Here is a 10,700-nt window from a genome sequence, read left to right as displayed (position 1 = left end):
GCAGTGACCTCTGCACAGCACAGGGAGGGCGCCTAGTGGCCATGAGAGGTTACGTAGACGTTCATATACGTGTCTTGTACATTTTGGTGATCTTTATAACATTTCTCTTTCAATTACATTTCGTACTTTCCTCTATGTAAAGCACTTCATCCACCAGTGCATGGTGTTCATGCTTCAAAATATTACAAACGAATACGAATATGTATCTGTACCGATATAAACTTTTCATGAGCCATTTTGTAATTTTTCAATTCCTGTATCAGGTTTTTCTCTCCATCTTCTTGTTGGGAACAGGTGAAAAATAGCAAGACTTTAGAGTACCGAAAACTACAGCACATGACATTTACAACAGAAAATAGGATAAAGTGGAAACAAGTTGCACAGGTGGCGCTGTGTCTTAGTTGGTTAAAGTGCCTGTCTGGCGTACAGGAGATCCTGAGTTCGAATCTCAGCAGTGCCTTACTTTTTCCAGACAAATTACTTGCACTTAATCTGTGTTGGCTATGGCAGCAATTGGGTTTAAGTGGGCAACAGTGGGGGTGATGCTGCTATCTGTATCAAAAGCGTCTATTTCGCAGGCACCAACATGTCTTAAATAAGGGGCTTTTTTATTGCTTAATAAGTTAATACGTTCTAAGTGTGCACAACACCATATGCACTTAAACGACTGTAAATAATTTAAAAGAAGTGGCCCGAGAAACGATTTTGACCTACGGCTGGATTATCAGTAACTGCATTTTACTGGCTCTGCCATCTGCACTACAAGCCTCCATTCTAGATGCATTGCTCAGTTTTAAAACGTGCCCTTTCTACGGCTCAATAAGTTGCAAGTTTGCACTGCGCCATATGCACTTTAACTGCTCGATGACTGCAGATGATCTAATCGACTCACAAATGAATTTAGGCAGAGATTGTTGGGTAGTGGGGTTTAGGAAATACTCGCGCTACACTTTATTACTCTAGAGATGCAAGAATTATACATGTGATTGTTAAATTTTATGTTGTATTTTATTGCCAGCAGGCGTCTTTTTGAGTGTTGTTTTAGTCATGGAATGGTTTTAATTAACTACGCCTGGTAAATAAACGATTTAATTATTTTTGATGTTAAATTGAGAATGCATTGTATCACCAACTCGAGTATCTTTGACTTTCAAAGACCAATTGAAAAAGCCAATCAGTTTGGCTTTGTTTAGTGAAAACATTTCCCAACCTTAACTTACATCGAAGTACAGTATGGGCAGCAGTAGTGCAAGCTTCAACCAACTGGAGCAGCACTGGCAGCACCAGGGTAACCTCCAATTAGTAACGTTGTTACAGCACAGGCAGAAGAGGTTCAATTGACATTATCTCAAGAACAGGCACAGCACAGGCAGCAGCAGTGTAAGTTCAGCTTCAGAGCACAGATGGTTACAACTTCACTTACATGATAATGTTGTGGGTAGACCAAAAGTAATGTTGGGGTGTAAAGGGCGAGGTCATAAAAACAAGCATTTGCAATGCAATCGGTCTCGCCATTGGGACGTTGTAAGTGTTTAGCCAGAGCTATTGGCTCTGCCAATGTGTTTAAGTCATGTTATTAAAAAATACTTAATTTAAAAGCTATCAGCGGTTGCTTCTATTTATACAGATCTTAGCAGTATTTATTGCCAATTACCAAGGTGCTACATAGCCTGCTAGAGTTTTTGTCTGTGGTTTTCAGTTATACTCAGAACGATACGCAAATGGAATCTTTCATCAAATACAGAACAGCAGTTCACTCTCATTAGGCAGACCCTCCAGCATTTCCACGTATTTAAACTAACTTGCCACGAACAATTGACCTAGGCATACTTCCCTGCTGTGTTTTTAGGTCTCGCCTATGCAGCGCGCATGCGCTGCATAAGAGGAGATCTCTTGTAATCGATTCGGTTTTGAGGCCAAAAACGTGCACGCATTGCATTGCTTTAAATGGCAACGCGTGCACGTTTGGCGATTCCCTTGCGGGACCGAGCGGCACCATCTGTTAGCAATTATCGTGCTCGCTCCCGCAAGGTAAACCCTGCGTGTCCTTGCTCGCGGCCGCACTCCCCCCCACCCCTCCCACTTGTTTTCATTGCTGCTTGTTTTTAGTTGGATGGTCCAGGGTACTCCAAAGTCAGGATCCTTGGCTGCCAAGGCTCTGCCTCCATGTTCCTGCCCTTTCAAGGGTAGTTTGTGGGTCTAGGGATTGCCACACATTCCACTGACACTGACGTCAGTCAGCATTATTTTGACAATCTTGTGAGAAGGGAGATGTTGGGGTTGTGGGAATTGTCGAGCGGTCGCTCCGGTGACATTATGCAAATACTTGTATTTGTTTTGTGACTGTCTACCTTTATTGCTCTGAGTAACTAGACAGACAACTCACTGTACGGATAAGGCCAAAGGCCGCTAACTTCAGTAGACAGGCGCTCACACGTCTTCTGGGCGCACACTCGGCAAGCTGCATCTTGGCGCACAGTCCTGCTCCTTTCAGACAGACTCTGGCAGCAACGTAGGGTGAGTGTTTACCTGTCGTGTTGGAGTTGTGCTGTTTTCGCTCAGTGCAGGTACATGAATTGCCATGATGAAGCGCTTGGCGATGCTGAGTTGACAATCCACCGCGCCCAGAGACGGCCTTTGCTAGGAGAGCGCCCTAGGTTGACAGAAACTTGCGCCCATGCTGATGTAGGTGAATACAGTGAGGCAGCAGGTGGGGCCCTGGGTGTTCACTGGTCGGTCCCTGGCTGAGCAGGGACTAGCCCCTGAACATGACCGTCTCTGGACCGCCCCCGGCCCGCCCCCAGCTCACTTAAATCACCCAGAGCTTTGCTGCCTCGGGGAGAGAGGGTGGAGGGAGGACAAGGAAGGGAGCTAGCAAGGTGTTAAAAACCTTGTCTATGGCGTGATAATGAAGGATTAAAACGACTTTCAAATGGCAAACCTGTCAGAAACGAGAGCGCAGAGACACAGACAAGGTTGGAGCAACATGAGAGGGGTGCTGCTGTCTGCAAAACCTTAAGCACACAGCTCTGGGCGCCCCTCTAAAGTTTACCGCCATGGGCCTGCGCCCAGCTCGCCCACGCAAAATGTCGGCCCTGACCTCACCAGTGCCCGACTGGGAAACTGTCAGTTTAGATAATATTTTAAGACACTAATATTTTAAGACGTTGCGTGAGTGAGCGTAATAAGTGATCTACATAGAGTTCAGTGTAGGATTATCCCACCAATGTAAATTTAGGTACTAAGGAGGCCAAATTTACTTTTCGGAACACACGATCCCAATGAATTGCCTTGAAAGGATCAGAGGCTTGTTTGGAACTTGGCGCTACAGTCAACAAATGTCTGGGATTGCAGAGGCAAGGATTGCTGCCCCGGTGGTGGCTGGTCCACCTACACAGAGAGAACCGCTGGGCGGGAGGTTGTTTTGTGTGTGTTTTGTTTGCCAGCTGGCATGGCTGGGGCGGTTTTGTGCAAAAGAAACCGAGCATAGTGGGAGTGAGGGTGTTCCTGGAAAACAAATATCAATGTCCTTCCTGTGCTGGAAATGTTCTCACCAGTGCTTTAAATGGGCAGGTACTGTCCGGTACGGAGTACCGGCACTTTTTTATTTTGAGAGGGAGAGTACCGGTACTTCTCAAGAGAAATGCACACTTTTAATTGGAGAGTACCGTCACTTTTCAGAAACAAGCAGGTACTCTGTTACAGAGTACCTGCACTTTTATTTTTCCATTTCAAGCACTGGTTCTCACGGCACGTGGTAGTCATTTATTTGTTCTCTACAACCATGATCCGCTCTGCACTATTGCTGGCCAGTTTCCACCTTAGTCTTACATGCTGTCTCAACACTTGTAACTTAACCTGGTATTTTATTGCTCATTTGTCATTTTTAATAACGTGACTGTGAAATTTCCACTTTACTACGTTTTCTGTAGTTATTCTGTTTGCCGCCCGTTGGGTTGTAAAGTTCCTTTTTGCCCCTTTGTGCTAGTCTTATGAATTGTCTTTTTCAATATAAGTGTATTAAGATTATGCCACTCAGATGTGCTATTCTTGGTGGCCAACTGTAAGAAATTGTGCTGTTGGTTGACTGGGGTGTGAGCCGTGGCCAAGCAGCAACCACAACGCACAATACAAAATACCATTCCACATATTTAAACTCCATGACACACAATACCACTCCACATAATTCCAATACCTTCAACACCACATAATGATTATGCACATAATTCCTCTACACAAATCCACTCCACCCACTCAAATCTTCGCCAGACAACCCCACAACTAACCACATAATTCCACTACACACCATACATCCACTCCACATGATAACATATAGGTAAAAGACATTTACATTTACAGGACCAATAGCTCCAACTCTCGTTTTACTTTCTTTTGTAAAGTACATACTTTTGCCTTAGGGCATCTATGCCAATTACAAATCGTGCGTTAAGTCCTGTTTCGGGGGTCACTTTGTAGGCCTTATCTGTTTGTTTTTCTAAACTTAATATATTTTGTTGTTTGGAAAAACTTAAAAAGGTTTAAATGAACATACCTCACAAAAACGATATTTAAAAAATTGTAGCTACTACTGGTGTGTGGGAGGGGGTTAGTGCATTTCTAAACTTTATTATAACTTTTCAACATGCTGCACAGCAGGCACGCTGCTGCACAACACAGCTTAAAGACATTGGCAAAGCCAATAGCTCGGGCTAAACACTTACAAGGTCCCAAAGGCGAGACCTATTGGCTATGCCAATGCTTGTTGTATCTTGAATAGTCTAGTTAGTTCTCCCCGCAGTCCATATCATACCCTCCTTGTCAAATTGCTATCCATATCGGCAAGTTATTAAATTATGTCTTTCGGGGTCCCCAAGGTAGTCATGCATTTCCATTGATTATTATGATTAACCGTATCAAATGCACAACTTAAATCCATGAAACACATGTACAAATTACTGGCTTTAGCCTAAGTATACTTCCCCATTAGGAGCTCTAAATTGAGGCAGTGTTCCCCAGTCCCCAATCCTCTTCTTGAACCATATTGCGCACTCATGTCAGTATACTGTTATCCTCAGCCCACTGCTCCAATCTTTCAAGGAGAATCCTTCTTATTATATTGCCTGAGGAATCCAGCAAAGATATTGGTCTATAGCATTTAGGGTCATTGTTAGAACACTTGTCGACGATTGGAATTATTAGTGATTCTGTCCAGGAGGGTGGAATACTACCCAAACACGCTGCATTACAGACCTTAGTGAGTAGGGGTACCCATAGTTCAGGGAAATGTTTATAGATGTCTACAGGGCCACCATGGGGCCCAGGAGCTTCCCTGTTGACATCTCACTAAAGCTTTATTAACCGCCTTTATGGAGAAGACAATATGAATGGAAGCCATTCCTGTGCTCAATTTGTAGAAAAAAATGAGTGCCGGTGCCCAGCGTCTTGCTCCAGCATTGCTATGAATAGTCTATGGGTGAAATACGAAGGCTGTGTAGTGTTGAATTTACCTCAGTTGTCTATAATCCACTTCCAAATACTCCCTGCCACTTTATGTCACTCTTGCAGGTTCCTGCTTTCTCCCTTTACAGTCTTTTTCTCTCTTTCTCTTCCTTTTCCTGTCCCCTTGGTGTGTGTTAAATAAAACAAATGTAAGTACCGGTCCCCAAAAATGAGTGCTGGTGGGTCCCATCGGAACCCACCGGCTTAAATTAAGCACACTGAAGTAGACAGGGCATAATGTGGACGTAAAAGCACAGTGAGGAAGAGAGGGCCATGCATGGAGGTGAGGACCCGCTAATAACTTAAAAGCGCACTGAGTAAGAGAGGGCCTAGCATGGAGATAAGGGTACTCTGGGGGCATAAAAACACACCAAGGAAGAGAGGGCCTAGTGTGGGGGGGTGGGGGGTTGAGCACAATAGGGACATAATAGCACACTGATGTGACGCTACCCTGATGAGTTCAAACTACACTGAGGAAAAGAGGACACCACGGAAGTGATGGCACAGTGAGGCTGAGAGGGCATAGCATGGAGGTGAGGACACATTAGAGATGTAAAAACACATTGAGAGGACATAGCTTTGAGGTGAGGGCATGCTATGGGCTTAAAAACACACCGAGGAAGAGAGGGCAAAACGTGTGTGTGGGGGGGGTGAGCAGTGAGCACACTAGAGTTGTAATAGCACACCGAGGAAGAGATGGTGCTCTAAAAAGATGAGTCAACCCTGATACGATCAAACCACACTGAGGAAGAGAGGACACTGAGGGAGTGATGGCACAGTGAGGCAGCAATGGCACACAGGGAACGATGGACATGAGGGTTCATTTAAGGGAATGGGCACATTGAGGGGGTGAGAGATCTTTCAGCTGACAAAGGGCCACTGGGGAGGTTGAAAGCACACTTGGGAGTGAGGAGTCTATGATGAGAGCCAGTGAGGAAGAACTGACAAGGATGCATAAGTGATGAGGGGACTCTGGAATTAAAAGTACACTTGAGTAGTGAAGGTATAGTTACGAGGTGAAAGTACATGTACGGGTTGAGGGCATATTGAGTGTGTTAAGGCACCCACTTGGGAGAGAGAGAGCACACTGAATGCGCAAGGACACAATGAAAATCTGAAGCACTCTGAGTGGATGAATGTACACCCAGGAAGTGATGATGGCCGCAGATCCTGTTTTGGGTGAAAACTTCCCCTTTGAAAGCGCATTTCTTACTGAAGAAAAGCTGCCGAGTGTCCGGCCCATGCACAGACGGTACTTTTTCGACTTTCCCCATAAGGCTCACAAGCATCCATGTCAATTACACTCCCCGCCCCCTTCAAAGGAAGGCCGCAAAGCAATGTCATCTGTGGCACTAACTCTGATGGGCACTTTACAAACAGAAACCGGGCTTTGCAAATGCTGCTTAATTTGTTGAACGTATCGTGATTAAACTTAAAACATTCCAGTCTCCTCTCTGATCTGAATAAAGGTGTCTTTCATCGTTTGGGACACGGTGTTGGATGTTTGAGGTTACATGGCAAGGGGCGCTGCTGCGGGCCCCGGGGCTGCCATTCATGGACTGTGCCGAATGATGTGTGATTTTGTCTTCAACTTGGAATTTCTCATCTAATTCAATATGCAGCCTTTTTCCAAAACAATGAGCAGAGTCGGTTCGATTTCTCCAGCTCTTGGGCCTTGTGTTACCCCGAGACCCATTATTTAATGTTATGTTGTGACATACGATTTAATGGTGAGATTTATGATTTCCCTGTGCGTCACATGGCTGTAATTTAGATCAGGATATGCGTGGCGCTCATTACCTCACCGCGTATCTCATTTATCTAATCAATGTCTTGATCTTACCCCCCTTCTATGCAGTATAGTTGGAGCAGAGGCGTAGGTAGAGCTTGTGGGGACCGGGGCTATCCCTCAGATTGCCGCCCCTGGGGAGGGGGGGTTGCTGGGGAAAAAGGACAGCGAGCACTTGAAAGAGGTCCGAGAGACACTAGTATCGCCGCTAATAGTTACCTCGATCATGCAAGTTACATGCACATACATGACACGGTTCAAGGCTACACAGTTGAATACACCGGTGACTGGCAGTACGAAAGAGAACACACAGACTGCATGATCTATCTGGGGACTCAGAAAAACTGCATGTGACATCCATTAGAGAGCAGAGAGCTGCGTGAATAATTACCTGATAATCCCCTCAGCACAATGCAAACATGCACATACATGACACTGTTCAGGGATCCATCATCTACAGCTGACATTAAATGACCATTCATCATGGTCCCCCCATTAAAGCAGTGCACTTTGTGATCTGCATGGTACATGTTCTTTGCAGCAGGCACATTAACCCTCTGTGCTACCTTTCCAGGAGTCAACCCTTCCACTAGACAAAACTCAGATCTCTCTCTAGGAAGAACATTAATCACCAAAGTTATCATGACATTTTTATTGTTTCTGAAAATTGCTGGAGGCCAGGAAGGAGGCAGCAAGTTATTTTTAAACCATAATCTACTTGCAAACACTACGCACCCACCCGAAATAGGTACCCAGTGCGGTCACACCGTTCGCATCGCCCTAACCTGCTCAAGGTTCATGTGACCTCAGTGACAGAGTCACAGAGACTGGATCACTGTTGCTCTAGGGTGTGCTGCTTCGTAGGCCTGCCCGCAAGACTGGAGATTAACTTTAGTATGGATTGTGGTGGACAGGCCTTCAAGGTTAACCCACAATTGACACCACTTGGGTACACCTGCTTGTGCTAAGACATCAAGCCTTCTAAGGTCTAGTGGGGCCTTCTAAGGTCTAGCATGGGAATGTGCTCCCTCAGTAGAGTGGTCTGGTGGACTGGTCATGAAGGCTGAACCCGGTTCCCCAGTTCCAAATTCGACAGCTCTAGCCATAGTGCCACATCCTCTCCCCCACTGAACACCATACTTCCCCACTGAGAGAAACTCGCACTGCCTTCAGCTATAACCTAATTGTGCCCTCTATAAACACTTGGATGTGGCTCAATTCAAATTATGCACTTGATAAGAGTAATATGCTGCCTAAAAAAAAAAAGTAAAAGCAACCACTCATAGGGAATGCAAGATTAAGTAAAGCATGTGAAATGTAAGCAGAAACATGGTTACCTTAACGATCTCTCACTCACTATTCAGAAATCAGCGAGTGGTTTTACCTGAAAAGTTAAGGACATGACTAGAGGGCCCTGAAGGGAACCGTTTCAATGTCCATTGCTGATATCCTTACAAAACGTAAGTAGTATGGTTTAAAAAGACCACATCCATAAACACAGAGCCATGGTACACATTTTGTTTTCCAATCCACCCATCAACCAGGTATTGCAGTACCTCCAGGAATGGTACACTTTCCCACCTGGGAACAACAATGCTGTTCAAAGAAAGACGAGAAAACAAAAGTAGCACTTCACTGGCAAACTCTGTAAAGTGATGCTGATGTATTTGGATGTAAATCAAACCAATCTGGCCACTTTGCAACCACTCTGTCTTGCTTTATTTAGTCATGTATTTATTTTTCATATTTAAAACCTTCTATTTCTCTCCATCCCGCTGCACTTTGGAATAGAAAAATGTCAGAAAAAGGGCATTTCTCGCAAGAGTGTTTTTCTTTTTTGGATCCATTTCACAGGGAAGCAACTAAATGAATGAAGGAAAGAGAGGTTGTGAACCGTTTCTTCAAGTCACGTTTTTCAGTAAGTGACAAGCAAGACAGAAAGAGAGGGAATAATAAGAAGGGAGGGGGGGGGGACAGCTGCCAGCACAAAAAAGAAGAGGACATTGCCCGAGTCCTATTCCTTCTCTGCCCGTTCCCGAACGTCCACGAAAGCAAGCAGAGCCTTATCTGAATGCCTTTGTCCTCCCCCAAAATAGTGCCGCCTGGGGCGGACCGCCCCCACCGCCCCACCCTAGCTACGCCACTGAATTGGAGGCACACACGCAAGCAATAACATTCATTTTACAGTAAACTAACATTGTACTACTTTAGAGAATGTCAGCTTATAACATAACATGTACTTTTAAGGTGCACAAGTGGGTATCTTTGAACTAATACACTATGGGGCATATTCACAAGGATCTATTGCCGAGTCAACAGCACTTTATTGCAGCCAAAGTAGCAATAAACGTATCGCCCCAATCACAAGCTGGTGTTAACATCCCACAGCACCAGATTACCCACGATAGCAGCCGCAAAACACATCGCCACAGATGACCCCCCAACTATCGCTAATGAGATGCAGAGTAGGCGTTCCCGTGCCAAAAGCAGCGACAACACCACTCCACAACATTTACAACGACCAGTCAGAACTGCGATAAGAACACAAAACAGGCGATAAGGCGCGTTAGCAGCAGGAAAATAACACCTGCTCTGACCTGGGGCAAAGTTGGACCACAGCCTGCACCACAAAAGGGAGCCCAGCCCACAGCCACATTGGAAGGGCAACAGATGCCATGGAGCCACGGGTTATGCGGCCCGGACACCCAGAAGGGCCACAACACCCACAGCCACCACCCCAGGACCCCAACCCCCACCCGGAACCCCCCCCCGGACCACCACAGAGGCAGCGCAGACAAAGACAGCGGACCCCCAGGAAACGCACCAGCCTCACAGACCCAACACCTGACAATGTCCTTGCCCACTACAGGCTCAAAAGGACAACCATCGTGCGCATCCTGACCATCATCGCCCAACAGGCCGACGGCACCAACACAGTGGACAACCAACATCCCACCCCACACAAAGCTGCTGGCTGTGCTGCACCTGTTGGCCCCTGGTACCCCCAACCAACACCCGCCAGAGTCGGAGGAGTCTCACAGCCAGCCACATCCAAGTCCCTCACACCTGTCCTGAACAACACCATCAGCCAGGTACATCAGTCCCTATACGTCCAACACAATGCTCAGGATCCGCTGGAGGCCAAGCAAGGACCATTCGCCATAGCTGGATGCACGCATGTGTTGGGGGCAATCCACAGCACACATGTCCTTCCTGTGCCCCTTGGTGACACAGCACACAATCACCGCAACAGAAAGCACACGTCTCACATCAATGTGCAGGCAACATCCGAACACCGTGGAACCTCCACCAATGTCGCCTCCAAATACCCAGCCAATGTGCATGAGTCCATCATCCTCCGACAGTTCATCAGCAACCAGTATTCCCAGGATGGCACCAAGGGAAATGCACA

At 46.1% G+C, this 10,700-nt stretch overlaps 1 non-coding gene across 1 annotated transcript; it reads left to right on the top strand.

The window, feature by feature from the left end:
- The first annotated feature begins 386 nt into the window (after positions 1 to 386).
- TRNAA-GGC (transfer RNA alanine (anticodon GGC)) lies at positions 387 to 460 on the top strand. Its single transcript has one exon. It is a non-coding gene; the product is annotated as a tRNA-Ala (tRNA).
- The last annotated feature ends 10,240 nt before the right edge of the window (positions 461 to 10,700 follow it).

Source organism: Triturus cristatus, chromosome 1_2 (genome assembly GCF_964204655.1).
Source record: "Triturus cristatus chromosome 1_2, aTriCri1.1, whole genome shotgun sequence".
NCBI classification, from domain to species: domain Eukaryota; kingdom Metazoa; phylum Chordata; class Amphibia; order Caudata; family Salamandridae; genus Triturus; species Triturus cristatus.
Note: the sequence above shows the minus strand (reverse complement) of the source record. Positions and strands in the feature narration are given on the sequence as shown.